The sequence below is a fragment of the Triticum dicoccoides genome, chromosome 4B, assembly GCF_002162155.2.
Source record: "Triticum dicoccoides isolate Atlit2015 ecotype Zavitan chromosome 4B, WEW_v2.0, whole genome shotgun sequence".
Lineage (NCBI taxonomy): Eukaryota > Viridiplantae > Streptophyta > Magnoliopsida > Poales > Poaceae > Triticum > Triticum dicoccoides.
In genome coordinates, this window is record NC_041387.1 from 639,813,045 (window position 1) to 639,826,032 (window position 12,988).

The following is a 12,988-nucleotide window of genomic DNA, read 5'->3' on the forward strand; positions in this document are numbered from 1 at the left end:
GTCGCCGCCCTGCCCCGCTGCCGTCGCCGCCCGCCCCGCCCCCCTGCCGTCCCCGACGTCGCCGCCAGCCCTGCTGCACCTCGCCGTCGCCGTAGCCGTCGCCGTCGCCGGCCGTGAGCAACTTTATTTTATTTTTGTTAGATTTTTTTAGATTTTTTTGTTAGTTCATAGATTTAATTTTTAGATTAGATTTGTTGTAATTTTGATATGTAGTTCATATTGTGTAATTTAGATTGTGTAATTAATTTGTTCATATTATGTTAGATTTTTTTAGATTTTTTTAGTTCATAGATTTATTCGTTAGATTAGATGTGGTGTAATTTAGATATGTAGTTCATATTGTGTAATTAATTTGTTCATATTATGTTAGATTTTTTTTCTGTTAGCAGATTTTTTTGTTAGATTTTTTATGATTTTTGTTAGATTTTGTTAGATTTTTTTGTAGTTCATAGATTTTTTTGTTGGATGTGTAGTAATTTAGATGTGTAGTTCATAGATTTTCTGTTCATAGAATCTTAATGATTTTTTCTGTTGTAATTTTGTTTATAGAATTTTAATGATTTTTTTGTTCATAGTACGTATTTAGAAAAATGAAAAAAAATAGAAAAGAAAGTGTTTAATATAATTAGTTAGAAAAATACTAGTTTATTTTTAGTAATTCTACTTTATTTTATTTATAGTAAGTGCTTCATATATAGTTGAACTAGCTAGTTGATTTAATAAACTACTTTATTTTACTATATATAGAAGTAGTTTGTTTTTAGTAAGTACTACTTTATTTATTTATAGTAAGTGTTTAGTAGTTGAACTAGCTAGTTGATTTAATTAATAAAACTACTTTATTTAACTATATATAGAAGTAGTTCCGCATCGACGTCGGCGATGCCTATCCCGCATCCTTGTCGTCGTCGACTCGGCGGTGGAGGCTTGCTAGATCAGGGCCATGTTCGGGACTGGGCTCCGCCGGGCTGGTATTGGGAGGTGCTACCTTCCGGGGGACGTAGGTTGGTGAGGAGGCAGCCCATTGTTGACCCGATCCTTGTTTGGTGGCAGTCGCGTGGTCCAGTGACGGTGCCGAGGCTTTCGGACACCACGGAGGTGGTACGTCACCGTGTCAGCGAGGAGGACGAGCACGTCTGTCGCTACATGGTTGCATTGAAGGGCAGGTTCGACAATACCTGGCAGGTTCTCCAGGGATCTCACTGGAGCTATGATCCTGTGATGGTTCCTTATCTTTGGGTGTCCACCGCCCGCGTCGATACCCGTCGGGCGCTACGGTTCTAGTTGTATTAGTGATGCTATATTAGTGATAATATTCAACGATGTACGGACACCAAGAGATGATGTACTTTTGCATATAATTATTGAATGCATGCTAATTTAAATACTACTTTATTTTATGATTTGGTTTTGCTTATTTTATGATTTGGTTTTGCTTACTGAATGCTCATATTGGATAAGTTCTTCTTCATTCCCGTGTGCTAGACAATTTGACGTAATAATGCACTCGGGAATGAAAGGAGGAGCTACGTACATCACCGATAGTCAACCCGTGATTAATAATCTAGTTTAATATTTGAATTATGAACATAGGCCGGAAATGTTGTACTCGGACGACGAAAACCGCCCGGGGGAGTGCGACTGGTGCCACAACGACCGAGGTATCTTCGACAGGTTCATTGAGCTGGACGAAGATCGTCGCTTCAGCATTAAGCTCGAGGAGACCTTCGATGTTCATACGGTACGCAACCGACGATAATAGTTTTTTTCGTAATTACTCATGACTTCAACTATTTTAATCATGACAATATTTTTCATCTTTTCCAATTCGACTAGCTTATCCCATGCTTTGCAAGACGCTATGTCTTGGAGAGGATGGGTTTTGAAGACCATGAAAGTTTCGAAACCAAAAAAATTATCCTAAGTACCCATCATGGTGTGGATTTTCAAGTAAAGCTGTACAATGCTCAGAGTGTAACCCATTTTGGTTGCAAAAATTGGGAAGCACTTTGCAAGATGTATGATTTTGATGAGGGTATGCTTATTACCATGGATCTTGGTGATCCTACAATCGAGCAAGAGAGACCTACGATTTTCATCCTTGTGGATACACCTCCAATTCTTCCCCCATGTGAGCTTAACATAGTTATTAAGTAATTTATATTGTTTATTTCAAAATAGTTGACAACTTATTCTCCATTGACAGCTTATTTTCATTCTTCAAAGAATGTGCGGAAGATGGTAGACAGAACCTACTACACCGAAGGCTCCGAACTAACTTATCAGGAGAAAAATCATCTGGTCGCATTTTGTACTGATCTTGAGAATTACAATGTCTACAATCGAACTCCTCAACATTATGGTCAATACGTGCCACTAGTGCACGTGTTGAACTACGGTAACTACCATGGAGATACCCTGGTAAGATTTTTTACTATTACGACATCCGTGCATCTTTTTGCACACTTCTAAAACTAGTACATCATATCATTGCTAACTACGAAGTTATTACTATGTTTTTCAACAGATAATCCCGAATGATTGTGTGCCTCATCTGATGTATAGACACAATAGCCTTCATATTTTGAACATACAACCAGGTCTTCCTACGAATCTGAACTGTCCATACCGGGTTTCTAAAAGAAGTGGAGACATGACAATGAAAGAATGGAAAAAATGTATGGACAGTCGTAAGGAGCTTCTTGGAAGCAACATTCAGCGAAGGGCAAAAATTGGAGACAGGATGATCGCCATTCTTCATAATGGAGAGTCAGGGTCTATATTGTTTTATGCTATTTTACCTTAAGGGTGTTTAGGTCCTACCTGATACTGATGATCATGTGTTAAGAACAATTATGTAGGGTTGGGTTCGATGACTATGAGGATGATGATCATATGACTTATTATTAATAACGAGTAGAAGTTGTATGATGATGCATGATTAGTAGGACGAGTACTTGTTATTATATATGCTGATGTATGCGAGCATGCATGAGTTATTATATCAGCGGGTAAAATGAACATATATAGCAGTAGCGTTGGTAAACCAAGGACGAAGATATAAGAGAGGACACTTCTCTCTATTAGCTAGCTAATATAACAACCTAAAAATAACCCCCCAAACCCCTAAAGCAGCCACTTTCTAAAAAAACCATGGACTTTTGGTCCCGGTTGGTGCCACCAACCGGGACCAAAGGCCCCCTGACTGGGCTCGGCGCACAGAGCCACGTGGAGGCACATTAGTCCCGGTTCTTGTTTGAACCGGGACTAATGGGTGGAGGTATTAGTAACAGCCCATTAGTCCCGGTTCATGAACCGGGACTAAAGGCCCTCACGAACCGGGACTATTAGGTGTTTTTCTACTAGTGTATATGTTGACGATATAATTCTCACTGCCTCTTCTGATTCCTTTCTACAACATATTATCTCTTCTCTTAATCATGAATTCTCCATGACTGACCTTGGTCCTCTTCATCACTTTCTTGGGATCAATGTTTCCCGCACTTCATCTACACTCTTTCTCTCTCAATGCCAGTATCTTCTTGACTTGCTCTCTCGTGCGGGGATGACTGACTGTCAACCCTGTCGTACGCCGGTCGATGTTGGTACCAAGTTATCGGCCGATGGTGAACCTTTTTCTGATCCTACACTATATCGCAGTATAACCGGTGCTCTCCAATATGCCACTCTCACTCGCCCCGATATATCTTATTCTGTTCAACAAGCGTGCTTATATATGCATGATCCTCGTGTTCCTCATTATTCTCATGTCAAGAGGATACTTCGGTATCTCAAAGGTACTATTGATCATGGTCTTCTTCTTAACTCTTCCTCTCCAACAAGCTTGACCGTTTATTCTGATGCAGACTGGACGGGTTGTCCAGATACTCGACGATCTACATCCTGTTTTTGTGTTTATTTGGGTGACAATCTTGTTTCTTGGTCTTCTAAAAGGCAGGTTACAGTTTCCAGATCTTCTACAGAAGCTGAATATCGGTCTGTTGCGCATTCTGTGGCCGAGGCGGTGTGGCTTCGTCAGCTTCTGGTTGAGCTTCATCGACCAATTGAGCGTGCAACAATTGTTTATTGCGACAATATTTCTGCAGTCTACATGGCGTCCAATCCAGTTCAGCATCGTCGCACCAAACACATCGAGATTGATATTCATTTTGTTCGTGAGAAAGTGGCTCTTGGCGAGGTTCGTGTGCTTCATGTTCCCACCACTGTGCAATTTGCTGATATTTTCACCAAGGGGCTCCCCACTGCAACATTCAATGGCATTCGCTCCAGTTTCAACATTGTTACACCTGATGTTGACACTGCGGGGGTATTAGAGTATATATTCGGTTTAAGTATTTGATAGTTCAAGTTGTAATCTATCTCTACTATCCTTGGCCCCCAAGTTTTGTATCTTATATAAACAGCCCTTCAAGGCAATAATAGATATTCAAAATTCAATAATCTTCATATGCCACATGTAGATGCGTACACAACTACTCCCTCCTCGTTTCTTTTTACCCTAAACGATCGAACCATAAAACAATTAAACACGTACGTAGACGGCCTGTTACTCTTCAGACGCAGGTGGTGGTGCAGTGGCTCATGCAGTCTGCCGAGCACTGCTTGCTGGCAGCCCTCGTGCAGTCCGAGCACGCAAAGCTGTTGGAGCAAGAGTCGTAGCACGATCGGGTCGCTTCGCCATCACAGTCGTCGCAGCTGGCGCCGGCGCAGTCGGCCCTGCTGCACTTCTCGAACGTGGCGGACCTGCACTCCTCGCAGCTAGGAGCGTCGCAGGGCTTGCTGCATTTCGGGGGGACGGAGACTCTGCACGTCGAGATGCAGTGCGGGCTACAGTCGTGGCACGGCATCGCCTTCCCCGGCCCCGGTGCCGGTGCTGGTGCCGGAGCCGCCACCGGCGGTTCTGGGCCGAGCGACGGACAGCGTCCCAGGGAGGGCAGGACCATCATGGCGAGGACGGCGGCCGCTTTGAGAACGAGGGTGGCTGAACCTGGAGCCATGTTGATTGGAGTAGAAATTAAACTGTGATGTGAAGATCGGCTATATGTGGTGTGGTGTGCATACGAAGGAGCAGAGCGATGCTATTTATAAGCACCCAAGAGCTGCACGTCCTGACGCTTGGGTAAAGTTGCTAAAGTAAACGCATACTCTTCCGTGGATTGTTTATGTCTTCATAGCCCTGTGCCACATTATGGTCAATTGAGATCTGCGCCATGCACGTTACTTCATGGTTGCTCTTCTGGCTCTGGGAGCGATTCCTTGTGCTGTTTGTGGAAACGAGGTAAGTTTAACCATGATTGATTCGACAGAATGTCAACTATTTCAGGGTATAGTACAACGGAAGTGCTCAAATAAATGGCACGGTGTGTAGTGCAGATGCAGCCGGGATTCTTGGCTGATTGTCCGCGATTGCCCTACGTGCATCATGGTGCACTCCCAAAAAAAATCCTTAATTTTGAGATTCTTACTGCTGCTGATGGTGTAATTGGTGTGTGCGTGTGTGTTTCACGAGGGCAAAGATCATCATTTTTTGAAGTCTGTTCTCTCGAATATTCAGAGATTCCAGATATTTTTGCTTGCCCATCAGTGTGCACGGGAAGCATTTAGGCTGCATGTTGCTTTTCTCATGTACTCTCTGCCTCCAAGTTTAAAGGGCTCAATCACTGTTTTAAATAGCCCGCTATAGCTCCGCTATAGCACGCTATAGCGTTTACAAAAGGGCTTGCGCTAAGAGACTTTGATCCAAACAAATGAACAAACATTTCAAATAGCGCGCTATAGCTCCGCTATAGCACGCTATAGCATTTGGAAGAGGTCCGCCGCTAAGATGCTTAGCGCGCTATTTAAAACTATGGCTCAATCCAAAAATCTCCTCAACCTAGGGAGATGATGGACGTGGGAGCTAGAGACCTCCTCGCTGGCGCCTTTAGCGCCCGATTGCTTTCCTGGCGCTCACGCGCCCCCCTAGTGGGCCGTGGACCATTCGCTCGCTCGCCCGCTGCTGCTCGCTCGCTCGACCGCTGCTGCTCTCTACTTTGGTAGCCCTTTTTTTCCTTGCGAGCACTTGTCAAAAAAGCCTTGTTGTTTAAGCAAAAAGAAAAACAGAAAAAAAAACGTAAAATATAAAAAAACATGTATTAGAAAATGGACATGAATTTTCATAAAAGTTCACAAAATTGAAAAAAACGTTCATCAAATTTGAAAAAGTTCATTATATTTGAAAGCAAGTTCATCAGTTTTGGAAAAAGTTCCTGGACTTTGAAAAACGTTCATTGGATTTGAAAAAAGGTTCATCAAACTTGTAAAAAAGTTCATCGAATTTGAAAAAAAGTTCCTCGAATTCGAAAAAGTTCATTGAATTTGAAAAAAGTGCATTGAATTTGAAAAGTTTCATAAGTTTTGAAAATTGTTCATCAATTTTGAAAAAAGTTCACGAATTTGAAAAAAACGTCATCAGTTTTACAAAAAGTTCATCAATTTTGAAAAACGTTCATCTACTTTCTAGAAGAAAATTTACGGATTTGAAAAAAAAGTTCATCCACTTTGAAAAAAGTTCATCTACTATCAAGAAAAAGGTTCACGAATTTCTTTCGAAAGAAAGAAAAAAGTTTCGCGACTTAAGAAAAAGGTAAAAGGGAAACTGAAAAAAAAATGAAGAAAGAGGAAGAAATGGCCGAACTAACCAATATGTAACACTTGAGTTCTGTCGGTCGGGTGGTTATAGCATTGAAGTCCTAAGTAGCGTGTCGCGGGTTCGAAACCTGGATAGCACGCACTTTTTTACTTTTTGTAGAAACATAAAAGGAACATATGGGCCGGCCAACTATAGAAAACCTAGCGTACGGGAGGATACGGGAGGGTGTGCGGCCTGTACCAAAATGCCTATATTCGGCACTTAAGCGCCGAATAGGATTTGGCTGGGAGCAATGGAATATCCTATTTGACGCTCGTTGCGTCAAAATGTCGGGCAAACACACAGGGAGTCAGAGGCGAGCGATTTAAATGGCCCGGCCTGTTTAACACGCTTCACAGATCCCGGTTTTGGGAACCTTCTAGACTTTCCCAGCCGGTTTTTCCAGTTTTGGAACCTTCTAGAAGGTTCCCTGAACCGCTTTTCTTTTCGTTATTTTTTCTCTTTATTCTTTTCTGTTTCTTTCCTTTTCTGTTCCTGTTCAAAAAATGTTCAGGATTTTCAGAAAATGTTCTTGATATTTGGAAAATGTTTTTGCTTTTGCTCGACATCTACAATGATATCCAAATCGGGAGAATCACCCGCTCTAAAACTCGTTTGGCTAATTTTTGCGAACATTATTCATTCATCTCTAGCATTGAACCCATGAAGTTTGAAGAAGCATTGGAAGATCCGGATTGAATAAATGCCATGCATGAAGAGCTACACAACTTTGAGAGAAACCAAGTGTGGACGTTGGTTGAGAAGCCCGACAACAACCACAACATCATCGGTACTAAATGGGTGTTTCGCAACAAGCAAGATGAAGATGGACAAGTTGTTCGCAACAAAGCACGTCTGGTCACCCAAGGCTACACTCAAGTCGAAGGTATGGACTATGGTGAGGCATATGCCCCTGTTGCTAGACTTGAGTCCATTCGCATATTGCTTGCCTATGCTAATCACCATGATATCACTTTGTACCAAATGGACATTAAAAGTGCTTTTCTAAATGGTGAAATTGAGGAGGAAGTTTATGTTAAACAACCTCCCGGCTTTGTTAATCCTAAGAAACCCAATCATATTTACAAACTTAACAAAGCTCTTTATGATCTTAAACAAGCTCCTAGAGCGTGGTATAAATGTTTGACCAAGTTCCTCATTGAAAAAGGCTTTGAGATAGGAAAATTTGATTCTACTGTTTTTACTAAAAGGGTTAATGGAGAATTATTTGTATGTCAAATTTATGTTGATGATATTATATTTGGATCAACTAACCCCCATTTTAGTGAGAAGTTTGAAATATCTATGAGAGTGAACTCAAGTTCTTTCTGGGTTTGCAAATCAAGCAAACTAAGGAAGGAACCTTTGTTTCTCAAACAAAGTATACCAAGGACTTATTCAAGAAGTTTAATATGCAAGAATGCAAAGGTATGAGTACACCCATGCCTACTACTGGACATCTTGACTTGACTAAGGATGGTGAGCTCGTTGATCAAAAAGTTTATCGCCCTATGATTGGTTCATTGTTATATCTATGTGCCTCTCGTGCAGATATCATGCTAAGTGTGTGCATGTGTGCACGATATCAAGCAGCTCCTAAAGAATGTCATCTTAAGGCTGTGAAAAGGATAGTGATATAATTAATACATACACCAAATTTTGGCATTTGGTATCCAAAGAGGGCCTCTTTTAATCTTGTTGGCTACTCCGACTAGGACTATGCCAGTGACAAGGTTGATAGAAAGTCCACTTCTGGTACTTGACAATTTCTTGGTAGATCTCTTGTGTCTTGGTCCTCCAAGAAACAAAACTCGGTATCCTTATCCACTGCCGAAGCGGAATACATTGCCGCTGGATCATGTTGTGCTCAATTACTTTGGATGACCCAAACTCTTAAAGATTATGGGATATATGTGAAACATGTTCCATTGCTTTGTGACAATGTAAGTGCTATTAAGATTTCTCATAATGCCGTGCAACATTCTCGAACTAAGCATATTGAAGTTCGTCATCATTCCATTCGAGATCATGTTGCTAAGGAAGATATCAACCTTAAGCATGTTCGTACCGACAAGCAATTGACAGGTATATTCACTAAACCACTTGATGAGAAAGTGTTTTACAGATTGAGAGGTGAATTGAACATCATTGATGCTTCAAACTTGGAGTAGGAACTCCATTTGGATACATGCTAGGGATGAGCCTATGACTAATCCTTGATGTTTCTCTTATGATGATAATCATATGTCTTGGATATATTTGCACCCTTGCATGTTATCTAACCCTTGCAGGTACTTAGTGGAATCTAAATCTATGATATTGCAACTCACTCACATAGCAATCTCTACATCCCCAAGTCTCTACAATCCGGTGGTTGAAGAGAAGGAAGCATGAAACCCTTCAAACATACCCTTTTGACAATTTCTATATATCAAAATTCTTTTGGTATCATATTTCATGATTGTCATTTTGGATGCACAAGTGATATTCCTTGCTAGACTAACTCATGTAGGTAGATGAACTCAAAATTCCAAGTGGAACTCCCAACTCTTGATGAGCTACATCAACCTTGAGCATCCCACACAAGTTCAACTACATGATCAAGATCATCACCACCACCCAAGGTATGTTATTCCATCTTAGAGAAGCTTTACCCCAAGACATGGGTCAAAGCAACTCAACAAGATGTGAATACATCAAAACGCTTAAATAAAAAATGGTAACCCCATTTTGAGCTTAAACGATGAGTATGACCTATGATCAAGTGTCTTCACTTGACTCCTAAGTCAATATACTCTTACATAGGTGACTTTGTCGCCGACCATGTCTAGATTAAGTTCTCTAGTGTTTCTACGTGGTCTTGCATTCGTCTCATGCATATTTGTGTCCCCTTTCAAAAAAACTTCTTCCAGATTTCTTTTCTTTTTTCTGTTCTTTTCTGCCTTTTCCCTGCATCTAATTCATTGCAAATCATTCAGTTAATTCCCTGCAAATCTTTGTGAGATTTTATTTGCCTAGTGAGCAGAGATGACCAGTGTTTTCTATGTGATGAACTCGGACACACCGACATTTCTCTTTTGGTCAAACCGAATCTTTTCGGTGCCACCAAAGATAAAAACTCGGTGTAGCCGATTACAATGCTGAGAAAAGAACTTGTCATTTGCTTCCTGCACACTTTGTTCTAGCTCCACTCGATGATTCTTATCCTCTACCAGCACCTTACTTTTCCCTGCTTCTTTGCTATGTGACTCAAGGACCAAACCTTTTGACTCACATTCCAGGAGACCCTTCTTGGAAATTGATGTCAAAGGGGGGAGAGCTCACATCAAAGCTTCATCATAAAGGGGGAAATAGAGATGTATAATCACATCAAAGAGAGACCCCAGATGACTTGGTATTCAAAGAGGAGAGAAGTCACATGTCTTCTAGAGGGGAAAGACATGTTCATGTTGTTTGTGTGTTTGCTTTGTTCTGATTTTCTTTTCCTTATCTTCTCCCAGTATCCCATGTAAGATTCAGGGGGAGCAAGACATCTAAAGGAAGAAAATCATCTAATTCATTGCATATATTTACTCTTGGGGACATGTCTACACTCAAATAGAGTACCTAGTAGTCACTCTCTACATGTCATCCCAATCTTGGTACTCTTGTGGTTTCTTGCTCCTGCTTTGTTTAGTAGATGTTTCTGTGTTGTCTAACCTTGTTTACTCAGGTTCATCTCTTCCAAAGCTAGCTCAAGACCACAAGGTAAGTATATGCATCACATTCATGTGCATGAGGATCTCTTGTTGATGCACATACTGTTTGCAAGAAGGACTCATGAGCATGAAGGTACATTCTCTTTATTCACATCATTTGCTCTGATGCATATAGCCAAGATACATGTAACTCTTTGCTTGCTCTGTCATGATTATGCACTCACATGCTCTTATGTTCCATATTCACATGATTGCATACATGTAGGGGGAGCCTATGCATGTTACATGTTCTTCCAAAGCTTTACTTGCCTTCCTCTATATCTTTATCTAAAGATTTGATGTATGTTGTCATGAATTACCAAAAAGGGGGAGATTGAAAGCACAAGTGCTCCCTGGGTGATTTTGGTAAGTTATGTCAACATATCTCTTGTTGGACTAATACTTTTATCTAGTATATTTCAGATAAGTCCAACAGTGGAGTCGCATGGACAAGAGGATGTGGAACCCCTTCAAGATGCTAAGGACAAAGGATTGGCTCAAGCCTCAAAGTTCAAGACTCTACATTTTACTTTTAGTGATCCAAGATCACATTGAGTCAATAGGAAAGACAATACTATTAAAAGGGGATGAGGTGTTGCTTAATGGCTTGCTTTCTCTCATGATGCTTAGTGATATGCTCCAAAGCCCTCAACCACTTTTTCATATCCACATATGTCCCAAACCAAAAGGAAAACTTGGCCCCACCGATTTGATCCATCCGGCGCCACCGAGTTCATTTGACATAGCCACTGCCAGAAACCCTAGTCACTTCAGTCTAACCGATAGGGATCTCGGTCTCACCGAGATGGGATTGAAAACTCTCTGTTTCCCTTCGTAACGTTTTGGTCTAACCGAGATGAACCGATCGGTCCCATCGAGTTCGCAATGTAAACACTCTGTTTCCCTTTCGTAATGTTTCGGTCCCACCGAGATGAGCGAATCGGTCCCACCGAGTTTGCCTGACCAAATCTCTGGTTAGCTTATTACCAAAGTCGGTCCGACCAAGTTTGTGTAATCAGTCTCACTGAGATTACGTTATGCCCTAATCCTAATGATATCGGTCCCACCGAGTTGACATGTCGGTTCCACCGAAATTCCTAACGGTCACATAATATACTGAATCAGTCCGATCGAGTTTTATGATTCGGTCCCACCGAGTTTGGTATATTGTGTGTAACGGTTAGATTTTGTGTGGATGCTATATATACCCCTCCACCCTCTCCTCATTAGTAAGGGAAGCCATCAGAACGTGCCTACACTTCCACTACTCATTTTCTGAGAGAGAACAACCTACTCATGTGTTGAGACCAAGATATTCCAATCCAACCATATGAATCTTGATCTCTAGCCTTTCCCAAGTTGCTTTCCACTCAAATCATCTTTCCACCAAATCCAATCCTATGAGAGAGAGTTGAGTGTTGGGGAGACTATCATCTGAAGCACAAGAGCAAGGAGTTCATCATCAACACACCATCTATTACCTTTTGGAGAGTGGTGTGTCCTAGATTGGTTAGGTGTCACTTGGGAGCCTCCAACAAGATTGTGGAGTTGAACCAAGGAGTTTGTAAGGGCAAGGAGATCGCCTACTTCGTGAAGATCTACCCTAGCACTAGTAGAAAACAGGGCTTTCGTCTAGGCCAGTTTAGCCCATTAGTCCCGGTTCAATCCAGAACCGGGACTAATGGAGCTATTTGCCCCGGTTCGTGAGCCCAGGGGGCCGGCCAGGCCACGTGGGCCATTGGTCCCGGTTCGTCCGGACCTTTTGGTCCCGGTTGGTGGGACGAACCGGGACCAATGGTCCTGGCTCCTGGCCCACCACTATTGGTCCCGGTTGGTGGCATGAACCGGGACCAAAGGGTTACCTTTAGTCCCGGTTCATGCCACCAACCGGGACTAAAGGGTTGGCCCTCGTTGCACCCACCTTTTAGTCCCACCTCGCCAACAGAAGGGCGCCCACACCTGTTTATAAGCCCGTCCCTCTCTGTGTTGTTGATCTCCTCTCAAAGTGAAAATAGATGCACCTATAGAGGAAATTGGACCTAAATTTATAAATAGAAATTGATTATGAATTTATGTTTAATTTTCTCTATAAGTGCATCTATGTTCACTAACAGAGAAGTTTTTATTTTTTGTGACCTAAAAGAAAAAAGAAATCACCAAAAACTGTAAGTATTTATTTCTAAGTAGAACTGAAAAAATAATGGCACTAGTAAAGTTAATCACAAACTTCAAATTCACACAAATTTCAAAGAATTCAATTTAACTATTCACACAAATTTCAAAGAATTAAAAAATAAAGCAAAAAACCAAAAGAAAATAATTAATGCAGAAAAGAAAACAAAAAAACTGGAAAAAACTAAAAATAGCAACAATAAGTATTTTATTGTAAGTAGAAACAAAATAAAATGAATAAAGCAACAAAGAAAACAAAAAAAGAGTTTCCAAATTTGAAAACTAATGGCACTAACAGAAAGATTATAATTTTTCTAAAACTAAAAGCAAAAAGAATTAAAAAATAAAGCAAAAAACAAAAGAAAATAAATAATGCAGAAAACAGAAC